The following is a 23,606-nucleotide window of genomic DNA, read 5'->3' as shown; positions in this document are numbered from 1 at the left end:
ACATTTGTTGCTTTGGAAGCAAGGAAATAGCACTATTATTTCTGCTGGAAATATTTGAAATACTGGGTTTCTAAAGGTATTCCACGGATGTTATATAGTGCCTCAGCTGTTGAAGGAAAACGGGTTACTTACAGTGCTAAGAAGATTAGATGCATTGGCTATGGCACTGCCTGTTTCCTCTGTGCACTGGGTAGAGATTCAAGCTGGCTGTGGGAAAGGGAGTTTCCACCATCTGCTTTCTTTGAAGAGAAAGTTGGTTTGCTTCATTGGAAAGTCACTTTTCAGCTGTGGCCAGGGATTTATTAGAACTTGTCTGTGATATGCATTTGAATATTTGCTCTGAATCCTATCATCACTCTGTTTAAGATTATGCACTTTGGGGACCATTTTGCCCCTAGAAACCCCAAAGTGTATGTAGTGGAGCAAAGATTTTGATAATTTCCTGATGGCACACATCTTGCCTCTGAGTTTCCACTTCTAGAGACCTCCATCACTTTGTGCAGACTTCCATTTGTGTAGGGTCTAAGCTGCTGCTTTTGTTCATTCTGTAAGTTCTCTGTTACTGCTAGGCTCTTGGGTTGAAACATTTCCTTTCAGCTGCCTCTGGAATGGTTCCATTAAACAAACTAATGTAAATAACTAAACATTAGCGACACTCAGTACAATGGCTCCAGGAAATAGGGTTCATGCTTCTTTAGGAGTAGTTAAAACAATAGTTGGAGTTTGTGGTATATCAAAATCAAATGGAGCTTAAGTGTTTGAAAACTGTGCATCTTTTGCAGGTTGGTGCCAGCCTCATGACTGTTGTAACTGCAGGACAAGATAGTGCTAAAATACTTCTATTTAAAAGAAACAGGTTATATTATTAGATAAGTGCTCAGCTGACTATTTTTCAGACTTCCTGATTATTTAATTTTAATTATTCACTAGTCAATTGGAAATCACTGACTAGTCAATATTCTGAATATTGTATGGGGAAATTTCAGAGTTGAATTTTTCAGAGCAGATCCCTGTGCTCAGTTTGTAGTATAAGCATCAGTCATTAAGGAAAAGGATTCATTTTACTGATACACAGATATCAAAGTAGAAGTATGTTTGTATGTGGTTGGGGAGAGGAACAGATAAATGAGACTGCCACAGATAATCTGCTTTGGGAAGAATTATTTAATAAATTGTCAGTCAGGAGAATTGTTTCATCTTAGAGAGGGAAACTGTTAATGAAACTAGTATGTGTGAAGCAAATTATTGAATTTTTAAAGGAGCGTGCAGTAGTATATCTATGTTGAAGTCAAGACGTGGTATGAGTTATGAAGCTGAACCTATTCTTGCTGATAGAGTCCACAGGCCTACAGAGTTCTCACCAATGTATACATGTGATTTTGACACAGTTTTACTGTATTTTGCCAGTTGAAAGTACTGATTATCTTCTTGCAAGCAGGTCATTATTTCTTGAAAGAACATTGAATTTCATTTAGGTAACTATCTGAATAGTGCTTAAAAGCTACACAATAGGTCCTTACTTAAAATAAGCTTTTATTTTCTTTTAGCATTTCAGTTTTTCACATAATAGGCATTTAATTATGCATTTGGCTGCAGAATTCCATATACAATTAACTTCGTATGTCTTGGGGTGTTTTTGCTGTTGGTTTGTTGGTCAGAGGTTTTTTATTTTTGTAAAAGCAGGCTGTTCTAGAAGATAGTTGAGTTGAATACACTGAAGGATAAATGAAAATCCTTATTTGAATGCCCAATGAGAAAAGCTGGGTATTGTGGAAGCTTGAATGAAAGGGCATTTCTATGGGTTTTCTACTCTATAGGCTTGCACAGACCTTCTCCTTAAGTGCTGCGATAAAAGCTTGGGTGTTTTGAACAAAACAAAAACCATACCTAACTTTCCTGTGGTCCTACAGCTAAGCTCTGTCTTCTGCATGGCAAGGCTAAATCCAACTCTATTTTCTTTACATTGCAATTGCAGCAATGCTGCAAAAAAGGAGATTCTCTGGCAGAGAAGAGATTAATTTGAAATTAATAACTTCATCAGCATTGGTGCTGAGTGTATTGATGCCTGAGTGTATAAAACACAAGCTCACTGAAACAAGACTTACTTGTGAAAGTGACTCATGTACATTTCTGTCTCGACTTGAGCTTCAGGTCTTTGAAGTAAGACATTTTCAGTATGCAGACCGTGAGCTTCTAATGTTTCGTACTTCAGGGAGAAAGCAAAAACAAATAACAAGTGACAGCTAAATAACTCATATAATAGTGGGGCTTTTATAACTCTCTGTTATGCGGAATAGTAATAATAAAAGCAAAAGCCATTCAAGCCACTGCTGGAATTACAGCAGCCCGACTGAAGGGGAGTGTTGTACACCACCTGCTTCAGAAGGCATCTCGACACAGCCTGGCCAGGGGGCTCCTTCTCAGACCCTTCGATGCCACTGATTACACTTTTACTCCCTTAGCCTTTCATGCTCTATCAGATGAAATCTTACTTTAGACAGTAACTAAATCTCCAGCTTAAGTGTATTCTGGTGTCAATAGGACCATAAGATCTGCTGCCCAGGAGAGTTTATCCAGATGCTGGTAGAGCATGACAGTGAGCTCTGAAAGAGAAGCAGCTTCTTTAAAGCGTTTTGATTAGAACCCAGAACCAGATTTAAAGCAGAGTTCTCTATACTCACTGGCCGTACAGTGTTTGGTAGTCTCCTTAATCTGCAGATAGACTTGACTTAACTCTGTGTTCTTCATTATTCTGTGAAATGGTGTGCTGTCTGTTTACGGTGTCCATTGGCCGTCTGCCACTTCACTCATTGTCACCCACAGATCAGTCAGACCCCCTCTAACCTTGTCTTATTTTGCAAGTAGGCATCCTCTTTGCAAGTAGCTTCTTGTATCTCCACCACTGCTGAACCTAGTATTAGAAGCGAGTTCCATTTCTGAACTTTTAAATAATTAGTGGGAAAATAATTCTTTCCTTACCTTCTTCCCTTTCTTTTCCTCCACATCCAACATAATAGACCCCAATTTCTGCAGCATTTCTGCAGAAAGGAGAGCCCAAACTGTTTGATAAACTAAAAGGGACTGACTCGTAGACTCAGTTTGTTGATCCTGCAGTGCTGCAGTGACAAATGCCTATCATTGCGTGCATACACATTTTGTAAAGGCAAAAAGGGGCCCTAGTCACTGATTTGAGGAAACCTGGCTTGATGTCAAGGAAAGTAGAGAAATGGCTTCTTCCACACCTGCTGAATTATCAGAAGAGAGAATGCTTTAAAAGGCATCAAATAGAATCCAGATCAGCAGCCTGTTAGGTCTAAAAGGGTCCAGAACGGGTAACTTTAGTTAGGGAACCTCACGCAGTCATTCCTTCACCAGATCCATGGATACTGGTGGAAGAGCTATAGAATAGTTTCCAGAACTGTATATGACAAAGAGGTCTTCCCTTTGTTTTTCTAAGTTCCTTGTTCACATTTTATTTTATACTGTATTTGGTATTTGTTTGCTTATTGTCCTTTTTGTATGCTCAATTTGCTTAAACTATGAAAGTTTAGTGAAGATTATCTGAAGAGATTATCATTATCAAAACTTAACATTTTGTGATATAAAGGTTTATAAATTTGGGAGTACTGAACAATCGAAGAGAGGAGAAGAGCTAGAATCACAGATGGATAAGAGACAGAAATTGTCACTTACTGCTAACTGCATTAGGAACAAATGGATATACAGTTCAAGTAGTTTTTACTTGTAATGTTGCCTATTTTTACTTTTTCCTAAATGTTAAAATTTTTCTTTAAAGGAAAATCTTAAGATCTTGAAAAATTCAAATGACAGCTATTTCTAAAGGGAATTTAAGTAAAATTAAAGCTGTTATTTGTCAAATATGATTTCAGAAATACTCTGAACAGAAAATTGAAGAAATTATATAATGATTTACCTGTTGATTGATATGTATCCCATTAGTGCTATAATTACAGTAAGAATTGTTCCATTATAAATTGTGAACAGCTTCTTTTGATTTTGAAACCAGTCTGTTTCTGTGCCTGAGTAGTCAAGGTAAACCATTTATAATGATAACTTTGTAATCTAAAAATATGTATCTAATTAAATTTATGATACGCTAAATGTTAGAATTTTCAATAACTATAGATATTTTAGCCATACTCAGCTACTTAGCATTTGCAATTTAGAGAACACTTTTATCCAGTCCTATTAGAATAATGATATTATTTTGCTCTTATAAAGGCATTTCCATTATTATCATGTACAGGAGGCACAGAATTAATTTTCTGGTTCATACTAATTTTTTGCTACAATTTCTGGCACATATCAGTGCTCTTGATAGATTAGAGTAAATGCTAATCCTACAGTTTACTGTGGGTAGGTGAATCGCTGTGCTTATAGAAAGCTCTACTAGAAATGATTGCAAATTGAAGGAGTGGTGCACAAGCCATAATTTGCCTATGATATCACTAAGAACAGCAGCAGTGTGTCTTTAGAGGTATCACAGTCCCTAAATAACATAACAACATACCATTAACATTAGCATTAGCATTAATGTAACTTAACATACATCTAAATCACCCATTTCTAGACTGTTAAATGTACATGTGCATATACTCCTCACATATGCTTGCAATTAAAATTAAGTATTTTATCTAAGAACACTGCAAAGGAAATTAAAGATAAGATTTCATGAAGCTGACTGCTAAACTGCAATTAAATGAAGTCTCAAATTTCTATACTCTATTTTTGTTTAGCTTAGTCTTCTGACTCTACTTATGCTACATCAAACACTTCTAAGATTTCCTAAAAGATGCTTTCTGTGACTATTGAATTTATAAATGTTCAATTGAGATCTCTGCCTAGAAAGAGAGTTCATATAACCCACCACACAAATAATTACTTTCTTCCTATTTTGAACTCTTGCCAGCTACTTGTGCAAGGGCCCTTGTTTGCCCTGCAGACCGACCAATTATTATAAACGTTTCTTTCAAAAACCTCATTCTCCAATTTAGCTGGTACACATTGAAGCCTGCCACAAAATGGTTAGCAGTTTCTCAGAGCTGTTGGTCAAAAACTCACAGTTCATACTGCCCTCCCACATGTAACTCCTAGTTTCTGCTCCACCTCCACAACAGAATGAAGTCAAAATATCTGGATAGGCAAAAAAAAGCCTTTTGTCTTGCTAATTATATAGAGTAGGAAAAATGCAAATGCCTAAATACTGAAATTACATAGTTACCAGTGGAAGTTATAATAAAAATAGGCATTGACTTCATACATCCGGAAGAGGAACATAACCTCAGGTTTATCAAAATTGTATGTGACAGAAGTTTTCCTGTAAGATGTCAAAATAATCATTTAGGAGTGAACTAAGCATTTAGCACTGTTCCGTTTTGTTTGTGTTTGCCATCTGATCTGGTTTACTCTTGATATCATGTCTGGAGGAGGGCTAGAGCAAAATAGTTGCAATTATTTCTGCTGCCATTTACTGGAGTCTTAGGAAACTAAGACTGCAAAAGGAGGTTTAAGATCTACTGTACAGTAGCAAGTCATCCTGCACTACTGTATTGTCATATCTAACGTATGGGTTTTCTTTTTGTCAAACAAATAAACAAATAAAACATCCAAAGCCCCCCAAAAGAAGCAAAATCAACCAACCAACCAATGACCAAATGGGCTAAGCTTGACCCACAAACTGCAGAGTGATGAAGTACTTGTTTTTGGGAAGTTTTCTGTTTTTCCTTTACTGCCTTCCCATACAATATCATGAAGTACTTGAGGTCACCAAAGCGATTTATGGAACTTTTAAAATAAGGCCTTGTAGAGAGGAGCTACAGTGGCAGTCAGAACTTTACATAAAGTCAATCCTTAATTTTACTAAGGAGGTAGGGAAAACTGAGCAGTTGTGACTAAAATAAGAGAAAATTGCACTCTGCTGTGGTTAAGGGAAGCTGAACAAAAATTCAGTACATCAGTTATAAAGTTACAGCTGACAATGAAGTGACTCAGTTTTCATGGTCCATAAAGCTTTACGATTAGTCAGGCAGTGTTGCAGACTGAGCAAGCAAGCCTTCTCCCCAGCCTCTCTTTTCTGTTAGAAAACTGCTTAGACTTGTAAAGAACTACTGTTAAAAGCTGCAGCTGGCTGTAGAGTAGTCTGTGGCTCAGACAATAGCTGCCCATTCTCTGAATACATACATGCAAGGAATAGTAGTCTTAAAGGAGTGTGAGACTTATTTGTGAAAGTTTGGGTGATTCTGACTGCTCGCCAGCATATGTAGTTTCATAAGTGTAAGTCAAATACTGTTAACATGACTTGTTGCATTTATTCCTGTGGATTCTGCTAGAAAATTGACTTCCAAACTCATCTGCTGTGAGCTGAGGGAGTTTGTCAGCTACACGGTCCCTAAAAGATGACCTCTTTCAGCGGCTGTCATGGATTAAGTTGTCTCCCATGATTGATTCTTGCCTCCCGACTCTCATTGCTGCCTCCATGCTATCTTTCTTAGCTGTTCTAGTATGACTATAACCCATAATAACTCTTTTTTACCCCTACTATAAATTTAAGCTTGAACCAATTCCTAGGCTGGACTCCTTCTGTGTTTCCATACCTACCTGAATCCTTACTCTAGAGTACCTAGTATTAGATCAAAACGTGACAGAAGGTGTTGATCCAGTATGAACTTGTCCTGAGGGTTCAATTTTGTTCCAGTATTTTTGAAAGGGTAACTTTGAACGAGCAGATTTTATGAAGATCAAGTACTGCCCACGTCACTCCAGTTTTATGATGCATCAGATAACATCTGTGCTCCTGTAGTCAACAGAAAGCCGGTCTGAAAGAAGGCCAGTATAAACATCTGCATTGTGTACTTTGGCTAATTCAAGACAATTGTAATCACATATTAGCATCTCAACTGAATCAGTTAAGTACTGCTAGGTAATCTATAACTAGCTGTTACAGAACTGTAATCTAACCCCTCTAAGCCTATTGTTTGCCTTTGCTGTATAAAGCTCTTTGCCACCACTGGCAATATTTCAGGTGTCTGCAAATCAAAAAAGAGTGAAAACTGCTATGTTAAAATTTTGATTCTTCTTGACCTGAATGCCCTGAGAATGAGTACTCATTAGCTGCCATTGTGCTGTTTGTGCTCTGTACAATGAAGCTGGACAGTCATGAAGTTTAATATGGGTTCTTTACAATGAGTAAGAGAAGTAATGCTCATCTGAGTCAGTGTCATAGAATGATGAAAAAAAAAGTATTCCTAAGTTGCTTCTCTGTTTGGCAATTTAGGCAAATACATCTGATTCTAGACCTTCCAGAGAAGCCCGTATACCTTGAAGTATCATCTGCTGGAGAAAAGAAAAATGTGAGACATCATAGATTAAATTTTACATTTTCCAGAACTAGTAGTTCTACAAATATCTCTCCAAGGTTTTATAAAAAAAAAGAAAAAAAGGATGTGCTTTTTCTCAAGTTTTCCTCACTGATCTCATGGCTGCTGCATGATGGCATAACTGAACGTTTGAATGTTTGCAATCATAGTCATTCAGCATTTTTGCCTGGTTTTGTTGCTATTTATTTAATGAGTTTTTCAGCTTTAGAGACTGTTGAATTACAGCAGTGCAACCTTCCAAGCATAATGCAGATATTATTCGATGCAGTGTTATTTAACAGGGAGAGATCTAAAAGAAGATGTTTGTCTATGCAAGTGCTTGTGCTCCATTATCTATTGTTTGACATTGGCTGCAGTTTGTTTGACCCAACCCTTCTCCAGACTTTTGGCGCCCCCAGGAAAACAAGTAGCCTCCATAAATATTGTGCAGACATTTAATTGTTGTGAATTTCTCTGATAAATAGTGTTTGGAGGCAGTTACATTTGAATGGTTCACTGTTAGTGTAATTTATGCCAGAAAGACACTAAGGAACAGACTACTGGGTAGTTTTTACTTCTTTCTTTTGTTTATCTACATTACAGAACTGTTTTTCTGCCTGGGAAAACCGAAATGAGATACTGTTGTTGGGGTTTTTCCTGCTGTGTTGTCTGCAGAATTTATTGAAGAATCAATATCTAGCATCATACTTACTTGCAGCTATGTTTTGTATTTTTATTCACTGTTTGCTTTGCATAGTTTTTCTTTTTTTGTCTTTTTGGGGTTTTTTTGGTTTGGTTTTGGTTTTGTTTTTTTTTTTTTTTTTTTTGTAATACCTCTGAAACCACTTAGTCATATTCAGTAGTTTTCCCTTTTTATTAAAAGCTTGATGAAGTTTTGATTTTTTTTCCTCTAAACTGAAGATTTTTATTAATATCACTGTATTTCCTAACCCCAAATACTTCCAGTTAAGATAACTGAGACACCTGTTTGGCACAGATGCCAAACATGCCAGGCTCAGCTGGAGCTGCAAATGGTTGTCCCTTTTGACAGTCTCTTTTTATCATCAGTATGTTATTTTCTGATGCACAGGCAACTGCACTGCAAAAAGCATTACATCATTGGCATTGGTTTCCATTAGGGTGGGCTGGAATGCAGAATTTCTGCTCTGAAGAAAATCAAATACATAAAAAACCTTGAAAGGGCCACCAAAATTAAATCCTCAGAAGAATGAGTATTCTGAAATGTCTTTTAAAAAATTTGAATCAACATATCTTTCTGACTTTTGCTACCTCCAAGACCATAAACTGAGGTGGCAGTAAACTGGTTATTTGAAAAACAGTGGTTCTAGTCCCTGTGCTGCCAAAGATGACCCAGGAGCACAGCTCCGAGCAGCACAGTAGAAGGGTTACCTATAGTCAGGAAATCTCCAAGATATAATTTTATGAACAAAGTGAGCTGCACATAAAATCTGAAATTTTCCATCAGAGAAAAAGTTCAATTAGAAAATTACTGACCAACTGTGATTTAATTCTTTTCAACTTACCTAGAAAGACCTTGGATTTTATGGGTAATTGGAAATTAGATGTTTCTCTTTCACAGAAAACTGCTAAAGTATCTCAGAATTTTTTCTCTGATCATATATTCATTCTTTGGTAATTTGTATGGTTTCAATGGCTACTATGATACCTTTACCAGGTGTAACATCAATTAAAGTTTACAACCCAGGTTTATGGGATAATCCTATAACAGTCAAGCAGATTGATTTAATATTGCTTGTTTCTCTAGAAATATTAAAAAATATTTGTCAAAGACATGTCAAAATGAAGAACATTAATAACATACACATGTAAATAGTTTAGTGATAACTGTGAGGAAGCTTTGCCTCCAAGAGAAAAATATTTATTTCTATTTTTAGTTGTTCTCTTGAGTAGTTTGGTTAGCCATTGTCTGCCTTGTGTGAGCTTCACATCAAAAAGCAATTCCCTCTACACTTGATTGCTCAACACCCCTACTGTTCTAGAAATGTTTAAATATACAATGTATAGAAGTAACTAGGCATTAAAGTGTTAAAACATTTTGATTCAACGCACTTCTGAACCTATATAATTAATCGATTTCCTGGCTTTGTAGTTAAAAAAAGTATGATGTATGCTTAGTAGCTTTCTGCTGTTAAGTGGGTTATGTCAGATGATCTTTTTGGTAAGAAATGAAAGATTGGTAATATATTTCTGTCCTGTGAAACAGAAATTGAATTTCCAGGAGTGCCAAACAGACAGCTCATGAACACTTATGGCCTTGGCCTTATGATTCCTGATTCTAGTTTAGTATATGAAAACTTTCCCCTTTCCTTCACCAGTAATGTAATGTTTTATTCCTCAGTATTCCAAGATCACACACATATAGTCCTGTTGTAGATCAAACGTGGTTCATATGCTGTGTGAAACTGAACATTAACTATGGGAAAAATGGTTTGCCAAATAGCAGATAGGGACAAAAAGGTTTAAAAGTGAACATACAGCAGCTGCAAGTCTGTTTTAGAACTGGGTACAAGGTAAACACAGCATATGACCATCCTGAAGATTATGACAGTTTATAGCTCGATCCAAACTTTCTGAGTTACTCCTATCACTGTTACAGCCTAAACCAAAGTTTGTGTTTAAACACTTGAAGCCTTTTAGAAGACTAAATTGTGATAGATTTAATGCAACTCTGTCAATGCATGTCCCGATGTTTAAAATAAACATGGTATTAGAATTCTTACGGAAAATACTATCTTTGATTTGGTTTTCCAATTGTAATTCTGCTTTTCAATTAGAATCTTGCATATCCATTAACATCACACACCAGCTCTGCTTCAGTCCAATTAAATTCAACGCTAACAAACATGTCATAAGATGTTAATATTATAACTTCCCGGAAAAATTAGGTGGCTTAGGTGGGCATAAGCCCTATGGAGCCATCTATGTCACCTATTTCTCCCTTGACTTAAACTCAGCATTGGCCAGATTCATTCTGGATGCACAAGAGAGTCAACCTTGTCTTAGCATGAGGTCATATTTAGCCTTCTAGCGCTGTGCTGATCTTTTCTTTATGACAAAGGGCTGTGTCCAGAATGCCATTATGTGTAGTTTTAAAATACCCTTGTGTTCACATACAAGATGAAAGCAAAATGTAGAGTGTGGATAATGAGTTAATGAAAGTATATGATTTCCTATGAGTTTTTCTTAAGACCTTTTAGTTTGAAAGTTCAGAACATTTTCATCATCAGTTCAATGCTAAAATCATCTCTTTGGTTTGGGAGAGGAGGACTCAGAAGTTAAAGTCCTTGAATCATATTACTATTTAGGGAAACATGGTTATTAACAAAACTTGATTTTTAAAAACTTTTCAACCTTTATATGTTAAATGTGTTGTTCTTTAACCCAGCAGGCATTAACCCGGTGGTTTAGCCCACCACAATGTAATCTCAAATACATGCTTAGTTTGAATGAGCAAGGGAATAGAATGAAACTTTATACTTTAAGACATCAGCTTCAATAGAGGAAGATTTCAAGGGGAAGTATCTCGAGGAAGAGGTAGAATTCATAGAAGTTTTAGAGATTAACTGTACTCTTTTCATTCCCGGTAATGAAAAATGGTATTGCAGCTTTACGTACAGTGGCTCTTCATTGAAATAGACTCAGAAAGATACTGTCTAAAGCTCTATAACGACAATGTAAAGTGACAACAGATGTGATTTCTCGCACTAAAATGCATTCTTATCATTTGACAATGATTAACATTATGATTATCCTCTTGGCATGGAATTGAAATTTTTCTACATTGTACAAGCTATATTAAATCCGTCTTTAGCTGGCACCCATGCCTTACTGAAGTTGGCAGACTACCACATGCATGGGACCAATTCCAGCTTTATACATGGGCATGAGTGCAAAAATCTCCATATGATGCTTCACTTTGGAAAATTAGTTGATGATTTTCGCAAAAGAGCTGCTGCATAATGCAATTCTTTATCTCAGCAAAAAGTACTTCATGGCTCAGCTATGGATCCTACTTTCTCAATCATCTGCTTTTATCCAATCCACTAGGACATAATAATATTTAAAGGCACTCCAATTCCTGGCTGTACTTGGACTTTGTGCTTCAATCTGATCTGAAAATCTTGTAGCTTTGGGAGACTGCAGTTCAGACATGTAAGAAAATGTCAAGATCCAACATTCAATTAATTCTTTCAGGCAAAATGTGGTGTTTGACTACAGATTTTTCTGAAATGGACAGTGTGAAAGAGGTTTTGGGTTTCTGAATGAGGAAAAAAAGGTATGTAATGGTTTTTGTGGCATAATTAACATAATACAGTTGATGTCATGCCCATAGAGCATAGACCATAGAACTTCAGCCTGTGATTTCTCCATGAGTCCATAATTTAATAAATTTAATAAAATTAGCCTGGTACTGATATAATTGGAGGCTATTGAATTACAACACAATAAATGAGACCTCAAAACAGATTTACTTTATTGTGACCAAAGAGCACAACATTTCAAGGATGCAGTGGAATTTGGCTAAGGTTTATTGGTCACTCCTTTTTATGAACACTGGGCTATGTCAAGTAGGTTATAATTTTTCAAAGATAGTTGTCACTGTATGTGATTCTTCTTTTCTTAATTGCTGAGCAAATCACCTGATAGGATAAGAATGGTTCCCTGAAACGTCTCTTTTTTTTTTTTTTTTAAATTTCCCCCCCCCCCCTTTCTCCCAGAGGAAAGAAACGTGTTTATCTCCCTTTGTCTATCACTTGGCTGCAGCTATAGTAGTAACACAGAAACAGATTGCAACAAATTTGCTATTTATTGCTATGATTTTGGATTTTTGCCACTCTCACTAATGAGCTATGATTTTGCAGATAGACAAACTAAGGATGGGTTCCTTAGCTCACATGCACTCGATTGTATCCTAGTTTGTCATTAAATTTATTTTTAACAATAAAATCAGCAGATTGTAATTTGTGTTATGATCGTCACAAATAGATCTCACCATGTTTAATGCAACTGCAAAGCTTTGTGCAGATGAAGGGAGTTAGACATTGAAAGAAAAAAGAGTTGCACAACATCATCTGAAATGTTATTTTAGCAGTTTTTCTGGAGTAATTTGGGGAACAGGAACAGCGAGGAAGGGAAAGATAGATGGGAAGGGACAGTTTTACCTAATGCCACCCCCACTTCAACCAAATAATTAAATTGCATTCCTTTCTAGTGCAGCATGCAGCTTGCATGATATGCACAATATTATCCAGTTTTTGGTATAATACTAGAAGTATATACCACATTAAGGGATGAAGTCTTAAATGTTGTACTCACATTTTTATAGGTAGCTGAAGTCTTCTCACTATACACTCAGCACTGCTAAAAGTGTATAACAAATTAAAGTTAGAAGTTTTGTTTTTTTCCTGCTGAGTTGCCTCAGAGGAAAGTGTCAGAAGCACAAAAGCCTTTGTTGCTTCACTTCATGATTAAATCCAGCCTTCCCCATTGAAAGAACTCTTTTCTTTTGTATTATTACCCTGTTACAAAATGTCTTTTCCCATCACAAATATTTCAGTTTCCCTATGCTTTTCTTCCTAATTAACACTGAAAGCCATTCCTAACATTGTGAGTCTAGAAGCTGCCATTTCTTCACGTGTAAAGAATTTAGCTCAGCAGTTACTCATGTAAAAGAGATGTTTTACTCAGTAAACTCTCTCTGTACCAATAGTAGACTGCTAATGAGCAAATGTAGGCTACCATTTTTAATTTTTAATTTCATTATCCACAAAGCACCAATGCCTACATATGTGATTGCAGCTACTCAGAGTGCCTTATGTGTGTAAATGAATTATGAAAGTGAAAATGAACAAAGGCATTATCTGAGCAGCAATATATTACCAATTGTAGTGATGTGATTATACAATTATAACACTTCTATTCAGGCACCTGTAATTCAATGGAAGGTAGCTTTTTTCTCTTCACATTATAACTTTCCTAACAAATTTAGTAAGCATAAAAAGGTTGTATTTATACTGTGGGAAAAATTATTAACACTAGAAATCATCCCTGTGTCAGCTTCAATTCACAGCTTTGGATACAATGACACATGCTTACTTCAGTAGTCAAGCTAATTTCTTCTCTCTTACTTCCCAACCCTGTCTCGGAAAGGAGGGTTACCTTTAATCCAGATTGTTTGTAGGGATCCGGATAATTTCAAGGATCTGGTTTATTGGCATAATTAAAGGGATAATGGATGTGTCATGGAGCGGGAATGACCTGTCAGAGCTGGGGTGCAAGTAATAATTCACAGCTGAAACTGGTGTTTTGAGAAACAAAATCCCTAAATTGTATCAAAAAGATTTTCCTTCACTGAAGCTGACAAACATAAGGAAGTGTTACCCCAGTGCCGTTCACGGCGATGCCAGTGCTGAGGCACTGTTAACAAAACCAAGAGATTGCCTCCCTCCCTCCCCCAATGCAATAAGAACAATAGAAAACACTGAATCAAAGATTCAGTGTTTTACATTTGCTTGGCACCATGCTAACTTAATCAAGAATGAACTTGCTCAAGGATTTTTTCCATAGAAATAGGACAACAAGACGTTCTGGTACCACTCCCAGAGTATGACTCACAAAGAGAAAGCAGCAGAGAAAGAGAGTGGTTTTTTTCCCTCGCACAAAACCGCTCACTTCCTTTCAAGGTTATGCACTTGTTTTTGTTTCTAAATGTGTTATTTGATTCTCTTCCTATTAATGTTTGAAAAACAGTCTTAAAGGTAGATGACAGCAATATTTATGGAGCAGGTTGTCATCCCCCTCCATTTTTGCTGAAAGATGCATGCTAACATTCCTTCTGTGTTTAGTCACTTCAATACAACATGAAATCCTGACATGATTGCAAATTCTCTTGACTCCTTACTAAATGACTTTATTCTAGCAAGACAGACCAAACGATAGCAATAAATTCTCTCTCAATGTTCATTCATTAGTGTTAAGAAGTATTGTGACAGGCAAGACTTCTCTTGCTGGTTAAGGTACTTCTCATGCAAGCTAAACCCAAAGACTAGCTTTTCACTTCCTCTCCCCCACCTCCGATAAGTCATTTTTTATCAGTCAGTTTCTAAACAATACTCTCAAATACTATGCTCAGATTGCCCTCCACTTAAAAACACTGATCAATATTTTTGTCTTACTCGTTACAGTATGATTAGGTTGCAAAGCCCTAAACTCACATTAGTTGCAGCTCCTTGGTATAAATTAGGTCATTGTTCCACATTCTTAATGTCATGTTTCCTGTCTGCTGTAGTTCATTATGACCGTACTGCTTATACTGTCTATATAAAAGGCAATCAAACAACAATTCAAACATTTCAAGTAGCTCTTTGAGCTCCAGTAGCATAAAAACTTTAATGTATCTGGGACTATTAAGCAAATACCTGTTCTGAGAGCAAGAGAGTGAATTAGTACCTGACCCAGAAAAAAGGCTCAATTTTTAGTTTCAGTTAATTCCATTTTGGTCATGTCACTGTGTTTTGCTAGCAAGAGAGTTTCTTTTAACACTTCACCTCTCAGAGAAAGAGGCTGAAGTAATATGAATGACTGGTGGTGCTGAAGGACTTCTTCAACAGTAAAATCTGGTAAGTAAACCTCATGCATTTCAGATAAACATATGTTAGTGGGGCTTTGGGAAATGGGCACTTTTTAAGTGGATGGCTCATTGCTATTTCTTTGCAAGAACAAAAGTATTAAAAAGGTATTTCAAAGGAATCATTAAGACAAAAAAATGGAGAAAGGAAAATATATTTTGGAAACGTGAAATATATATCAATGCAAATTATCAGGATTTATTAATATGCCTAACATTTTGTGTTAGGTAAGAAAGAAAGAACAACAGGAGAGAAAGTATTACACACGTTCATGTTACCACCATGAGACACGTGTCTGTGACTACTGTTGATTCTCGGTGTACCTAATCACATGTGCAGAACTATGAGTTGCAGCTGATGAGCAGTGAGAACTATAGCTGAGGGCTGTACACTCTAGATAATTCCGGTATCTGCAATGGCAGGGTTGATTTCTGTGTTGGATTTTCATTTTAAGGGGACTTCCAGCTTGTTTGTTTTTTGTTTGTTTGTGGGTTTTTTTCTCCATCTCAAAGGTAGCAAAACTAGCTAAGAAATCACTTGAAAAAAAAGTTACATTGAATCCTCCTCATCTCTGCTCCTGCTTACCTCTGCGGTTTTTGCTTATACAGTTTCCCCTGATATATGCCTGCATGAGACTTCCTTTCTCTGGACTGACTTCTGAGGCCTCTGAAATCCAGAGTGACTGGTAAAACTAATTAAAAGTTAAAAATACCATCCCATAAGAAATGTTAAATTCTGTAGGTTTCTTACTGGATTGTAAACTGTTTCAAGGTTAGAAAGTTTATGCGTCTTTTACTTTTCTGATATTTTATGCAATCAGCTCATCTGGGAATTCAGTAAGAATCCCAGACAAATGATTATTGATTTGTTCAGGTGATTTATTGTAATGGGACTTGCCCAAGTCCACCTTGCAAAGATGTGGGAGAGGTATCTAGTTAAAGATGACAATACACATGAAGAACAAGTTCTGAAACCTCCTCACCCTCTTCCCTCCGACCTACAAACAAAAGATTCTGGACTATGGCCAGACTTGGAAAGTAGCTCTACACAGGGTTCACAAAAATGGTATTTTAGTTTGATTTATCCTGGTTTGCTAATAAAGACAGTCTTTGCAATAGGGAGTTTTTATAGTGGATATATGTGGGTGCACCACAACCTTCCACCCTCTGCATGCTCATGTAGACTTACATCTCATTACTGTCTAGCTATTAATTGTATGTGTCTGTGAACAATAATGGCTTCAAGTACTAAGCTGTCAATATGACTTCACCAGATGAACATCTGAGTAGGCGTAAATGTCATGATAAGCATGCTGCCTTCATGTATTACAGAAAGTTATTATCTCCTTTTTGCTGATTCTTATATAACGATACTTTTGGCTGATAAAATAAAATATATACTTAATTTTTTTCATAGTCAGCTGTGTTAAACATATATATATGAGTGAAAATTCCTTTTAGTATTATTTTTTCCTTCAAAATACCTTTCAAATCTGACTGATACTTTTTCATATGTTGTTGCTTGGGTGAACTTGAATGCTTTAGAGCACTTAGATATGTGAGGTTAAATACACCAATATCAATTCAGGTCACCAACACCAATTGTCCCTGAGAACTGTGGAAAAATAAGTTAATTGGATGCTTTCTTTTACTTAACAAAATGTAAGAATAATCTTTAGAGGTAGCAGCATTGCATACCACTGCCAAAAATGTATCTGAGGCGCTGGAGACAGGCAGAATCATTGACAGTTTCTGAAAATTATAATAAATTGAAAAAGTGCTATTTATATTAATTTTGGATTTTTTCTGTTAGTTTTCCAAACTGAAATAGTGTTAGACCCACAATAAATAGCAGGAAAACACATAGGAATAATAAAAAACCATGGCATGAAATTGATACTTTAGACAAAAATCAGAAACTAAAGAGGCATCAAAAGTAGGGCAATGCAGTCTCCACATTTAAGATAGGTATTGTTAATGGAGAATCTCACAGAAAAAGATTTCTTTGCCAAAAAAAAAAAAAAAAAGGCAAGATCATTAAGGTCCTGTACAAGTTTTATCCTTACAAGCACCTGTTATTATTATTTACAGTACAGCGGCTAAAAAGATTTTGGAGGTTTCTGGGCATTATTCTCTGGGTGGTTTAGGTCCCAGGCTGCTGACGTAGCTGTTGGGCTGCACTGTCAGTGGTGCTTCTTCCCAGGAGTCAAAGTCTGACAAATGTGATGAAATGCAGAATACCGGTGATGAGGAAAAACCCAGAATTTAAATGCAACAAAGCTTTGGGGCAATTCATGTGTGAACTTATAGGCTGCCAGTATTCATTTTATTTAACATTTACTGCTACTTCAAGCAGGCTTTTTTAAAAAAAAGATCTTTATTGTAGTTTTGTGTCTTTTTGTGTCAGGGTCAGGAGCAGATGCTTGAACTTTCTAATCTCTTCTTGTCAGATCAGCACATGGAAACATCAAACAATGCCACCTGCTACTTCTAAGCCTTTCAGAGACCACCTTTTTTCAGTGGCTGTTGGAGAACATGAGTATGAAAACGTTCAAACCAAATGTTCGCCAGGCATCTCTCAGTGTTCATGTAATCCTCAGTGCTCAAAGGCTTTGAGAAAAAGCATGCAGAGGAAAGTATTTCTTATTCCTCTTTAAAAGATACTGCTGATTCTACTCGTCCATTAATGCCATAATTGAATAAAACAGAAAATGCTCCTTTGCTTCAGTTTAACTTTTCTCAATCAAAGTTTCTAAGCATTGTTTTCTTAGTTTACCTCTGTGAGGAGCATAGCTATGTGCAGGTCACAAGAAGCTATGCTCAGGAGTGACTGACTTTTGTCTTAATTTTTAGTTAAATCTGAGATAAAATGGAGAAATGAAGGCTGGACTTTTAGGAAGTAATTAGATTGTGTAAGGACCCAGCCTGTAAATTTTGTTGGAAACTAAGCAGAGGACTTTAAGGCACTTTTGATAGTCTTGCCTCAATCTGCGATATTGATAAATTCCACCATTACAAGATTCTGCTCAGATAATGGACACAGCACTTGTTATTTCACTGAAGTATCAATGTATCACAAGAAACAAACTGAATTCTGTCTTAGCCATTCTCCTCCTCTTAGATCGATTTACATGTGACTGGGGATCTGCAGCTCTTTCTTCATATCCTGTAGCTTAAAACTCCTCTTAGTTCTTCAGCATTTTTTTCTAGAGCTGTATGTTTCCTCCCCATACCACTTTGGAAAGCTTAATATTCTGGCAGTTAAAGTAAAGCCTCAGACGACATCTCCAGAAGTTCTTGGACTTCTGTTGTCATTGGCTTTTCTTCCTTTCTTTTTCTCTTCTTCAAGCAGTTGTTTTCTTGTTACATTTTTCTGTGTGTCTGTTTTAACCCTTGGTCTAGAAAAATATGCTGCAGCTTTTTGGACATATCCCAAAATAAAAAAAGGGTAAGTGCCAAGTTCTTAGTTTTAAAATAGGACCAGCAAGAGAGTATGGAATGATTCATCACTTCCTGGCAAGTGTAATTATCACTGCAATCACCATTCATTATCTGTTTGCACCCTTTAAAGATGTGCTAAGTATTACTGTAAGTTCAGAAAGTTATCATATCAACTGAAAAAAATTAGAGCAACCCAGGTGTGTGCTTTAAGCAGGAAACAACACCGATCTCCAGGACTCTCAGAGCTGCCTGCCTTAGAATGACCTGCAAGAAATGTGTCACATCTGTGTAAAAATGGTATATGCTGAGGTTAGGATAGCAGCTACACAAAAGAAACTATTTCAGCTGGTTTAGCGGTTGAGTTTGTCATTGTTGGAAGCTGACTGCTGAAATGTGAAACCAGTTCTACCTCTTACTTGGATGTTTATTCACTGTCTAAACAGGGACATTGGAGATCCAGTAATTATGTTTACCATTCAGTTTGTGTATTTATTTTTCCCGTTTTAAGCAAGTCACTTGTAGCTTCACTCCTATAGATTCTCCCTGGCAATTATCTATACACAAACAAGGAATCTTATTTTATCAGGGTATAGTTGTAATTTCTCTGTATTTTGAATCTTATAAAAATGACTCAAAGCGTAACTGATTCTGCCTATAAGTAAACTACTGTGGGATGCAGATTCATTCTCACCAGTCATTGCTGAAAGTTTAAAACAAAATTCAGACTTGGTAACATATCAGTGTACTAATTTCTTGGATAACTTATGTTGTGAGATCTTTGGGGTAGCAGTCAGCTTTCTGTTCTGTTTGTATAGTGACTGGAACAATGATGTCTTTATCTACCCCAAGGAATTTTTGGGTACTATCACGGCAGACAAATGTTTAAAATACATTCTTTAAAAATCTTACAGTGCATGAACATTTTTCCAGGCAGTTATGAATGACTGCTATGTTAGTGAAAAATCTTCACCTAACAAGTAAATGTATTATTTAGCATTTCAGCATTTATTTTTGCATGTCACCTGAGCTCTGTTCATACCCAGGGAGGTTAGGTGCAAAGAGCTGCCTTTATTCCCCTGATCATGTGGCATTCAACTCTAGCTGAAGGTCTCTCCTGTGACCTTACATTGTTGTGCGTTAGAATCAAAGCCTTCCCAAAACATGTCTCATGCTGGAATACTACTAAAAATGGAGGCATCAAATGGTGTATAACAAAAGAAGTTTTAAGAGTGGAAGGAGGGGAGGAGGGAATGACTTCAATGGAAGCAGTAAGGGAGGGAGAAGACCTAAAACTCCCAGAAGTGATGTGTGTGGGAATAGTCCTAACCCACATTATCTTCTAATTTCCTTCAGTCACTATGCCCAGCTGCTGATTAATTATGGTAGGACAAAACAGCATTTCAAAGTAGGTTGCAGCTTTAGAATGAGTGAATATATTGTCTAAGAAAACTGTGTCACAGTGTAAACATTTCAGTACTTTTACATCAGGAGAATAAATAAATGGATGTTTTGTGCATTGTGGTATTAAATTTAGAATCTTATATGGATTTACCTTTTAAAATTTCGTAGTATGAAAAATGCTAGAGGTTAAAACAGATTTCATTTCATTCTGCATTAGAGTAATTAAATAGCTGGGAAGGGCACTGAACACCTTCTATGTTTCCACATGTTTTTGAGAGTCCGGAATAGTTATGTCTTTGATCTCCTCTCCAGGCAACCTCTATGAGGCTGACTTGTGACATTTCAGCACTATTCCTACTTAGTTCTACCTCAAGTCAAAGATGTTAGTGAAGTCCTTTAAGAAGCTGAAACAGGATAAACCTCCTTGGTTTTGTATCTTGGACTTAAGGGGAGTTATTTGCAGATGCTGTTCTTGCGTTATAATGTTGCTTAACTTGAAAGATTGCATTGTGCTGATGGGAGAGGGTAAGTAGGTTTGCTGAACTCCAGACTCGACTAAAGATATTTTTGTAGTTAAAACCAAGATTATGGTTATGCAATAAATTACATGTAACCTTGTGATTTAGTGAGTTAATCTGGTCAAGTGTAGTGGCTGCCTTCTGCAAGGTTCTTCAGTATTTCCCACTGTGATATGAAGTTTTATTTGCATTACTGACTGAGCGAAAGTCTGATAATCATAGATAGGGTTTGTCAGCAAGCTGGCAGAACATAAGTTTTCCTTTCCTGGCACAGATCACATTAAGAAATGTATCAGGGAATATTATGCAGACTCAAAATCTGTCAAAAATATGAATGACGGTGTGACAGAAACCACCTGCATAGCTCGTGATGTTCTTGGATCAAAGTACCAGCAGGAAATTGCTGCAGTATTCCAAATAGTAAGTGTGGTTTTGGAACAAAGCAGAAACTTTGAGAGCAAGTTGATACTTTCCTTTTGTCACTTCAAAGCAGTTCCTTAAATCTTATACCAAAGGACATACTGAATTTGTGGCAAGTGCTAGCAAGAAATAGTGAGTTACATATCCACAAATTAACAAGATCTGTATGAGACTAGGGCAACTGATACATAAGAGGGATGAAAAACATATTTTTAGGTATTGCTGCATAGGAAAGGAGTTTCAGAAGAAACTATTGCTACAGAGTCACTGAAATGAAAATTTGCTTGATACAGGAGAACAAACAAAGGAAGATAGAATACTTAGTTCTTACAAAGAATTTTAGTTCATAAAAATCAAAGTACCTTTCATCAGCTCCCAGTGTTGAAACTTAGGCAGTCTGAGTTGAAAATGACCTGTCCAAGATCAGTCAATGGACTAATCAAAAGCTCAGGGCTCTTAGGTCCCAGCCCAGAGTCTTATCTATCAGTCCACACTGTTTACATTTGTACAAGAAGGAAAAATAACCAGGTTATTTTTGCCATTAATCTATTCTAAATGCCACTCACTTCACTTAACAAAGGACATTCTGTGAAGCGATCAGCTTCCACCATCAATGTGGCATAAGCATACAAGACTTTGTGCAGTAATAGCAATAACAAGCTAAATCTCTGTAAGTTAAAACTGAAGCTGTCTCCTATGCATTCAGATGTCACTTCAACATCATAACTTTAGATTAATCTAAGAAAAACTGTGAGAATAATGTACTTACCACTCATGATGCATGTAGTTTCCAAGGTGGTCTCGTACAGTTGATGAAATTGTTCTTTATCCAATTTACATATATGTGTAACTTGTCAATATCACTTTAGATGGAGTCTGAGAAAGGGCCATTGCTTATAACAGTTACCAACAGAAGGATGTTTTCGTGCAAATTTGAACGTATGCTTTTGATACTACTTGGCTGAAGTTAGAGTGCGAGTTTGATCTGTTTGCTGTGTGGTGGCTTTGCCTTTTAGATTTAGTTTTTCCTCTGCTGTTGTCACTGTGAGTGAATACAGCGATTTGCTTCATCACCTCTTTTGTTCTATGAGTCCTTGAGAAAAATATCCATATAATTGCTTTCAGGGCTCAGAGGAACTTTCTAAGAATCATACACTGGCTGGAAACTATATTTGGCAAAGAGTTATCAAAGGTTTGTTGTCAGAATAGAAAGGTGTATCTACTGGCTCTGAAGTGCTCTGACACAGGTACACTTTTGTTCTATAGTTTGGAGTATTATTAACTTACAGCAAGAGCTGCAAATACAGTGAGAGGAAAATTAGAATTCAAAATTATATTTATGGTTCAAAAATACACTGCAATTGCCTGACTTTTGCCACATTTGGGCAACAGTAATCAGCTGTACAAACACTGGATGGGGAAAAACTAGCTGCATTGCAATACCACAGAAAAGGATCCAGGAGGTAATCACAAACTTGAACAAAAGTCAACTGTCTCCTGCTGTTACGAAACAGGTAAAATATCATGCTGGGAGATATAATCTCTGCTAGCACTCATGAACACTGTCACAGTGATCTAACTTCTGCAGTTTGTGCACCTCTTTCCTAACCCTGGTCATTGTCTTGGCTTGTATTGTTTCTGTTGCTTGCAAAATACTACTTATATATCTGATTTTGAACTCTGCATGCCCATCACAGTGTTATTCTTGAGAGGTTTTGTACCCTTTTTAATGTTCACAATGTCAACCTGAAGAGCAAAATGTTTTTTATTTGCAAATCAAATTGGTCAAGAGCAAATCCAGTCTTTCAGTGGTATCGTTCTGAGATATTTGTCCCACATCGCCATCATAATTTGTTTGGGTTTGTTTTTGTTTTCAGAGATTCAGACTGCATGTTCGTGTTAATGACTGTCTCCCACTTTTCACTCTTTTCAAGGATATGTGTTTGCCATTGTAAAATTTTCAGTTTTAGGTCGAATGCGATTTTCTTCAGCATCTGCAATACAGTTTCATAGTTAAGTCTCTTTGCCTGATCTAACAGGGAAATACTGAGATGTGAAGTGCATCAGAACCAGTTATTCTACTTTCTGTCTTATTTTCTCACTGCTGGCAGTCATTGCTGGAAGAGACCAATGAAGCACTATTTAAATCTGCATTTATTCCTTGTGTTTCCAAAAGCCGGAGCTCTCTGGGACCTTTTAATGGCTCCCTTCTTGCAGTCGTGTTTCTTGCTTTTGATAACCTGAGCCACTTGTAAGTCTAATTCATTATTATCCCTGATCATTATCCCCCAATGACTTTGTAACATGAGCTTCTGCACAGCAAAGTCACTGTTTGAAGTCCCCCTGAACCCCTCCCCAAAGATATGGTTCCCCAAACCAGGAAAATCCAAATCACAAAAAAGTGCTTTACACAGAAATATGAAAGACAGAAGTTATCAGAAACAGAAAAAAAAGTTGTTTTTATATAGACATATTCCTGGCATTTCGATGGTCTTCCCTGTGTTTCTTTGTGATCACACCACAAGAGCCTTAGCAGAGTTGACCTGAGTAGCCTGTAACGTTTTCCTTAGGCTGTATGTTTTTGTGAAATGTTTTTCTTATTCATGGTTTTTAAGTTTGTCCCTATAATATAATTTAAAAAATAATTTCCTAAAGGTCAAAGAGTATAATGGAAGAATTCATATAACTAATCTGGATAAAGGGATAATTAAATAGCATTGCATTGATCCAAGTGAGAAAAATCCTTAGTCGTCATTGACACTTGACTGACAGAAGTCATGT

At 36.6% G+C, this 23,606-nt stretch overlaps 1 protein-coding gene across 5 annotated transcripts in view; it reads left to right on the top strand.

The window, feature by feature from the left end:
• The window catches only part of PDE1A (phosphodiesterase 1A), a 163,346-nt gene that overhangs the window by 3,377 nt on the left and 136,363 nt on the right, over positions 1-23,606 (top strand). The gene's annotated exons all lie outside the window — the stretch shown is intronic.

The sequence above is a fragment of the Grus americana genome, chromosome 6 (genome assembly GCF_028858705.1).
Source record: "Grus americana isolate bGruAme1 chromosome 6, bGruAme1.mat, whole genome shotgun sequence".
Classification (NCBI taxonomy): domain Eukaryota; kingdom Metazoa; phylum Chordata; class Aves; order Gruiformes; family Gruidae; genus Grus; species Grus americana.
The sequence above is the reverse complement of the archived record's forward strand: the minus strand, read 5'-3'. Positions and strand labels throughout refer to the sequence as shown.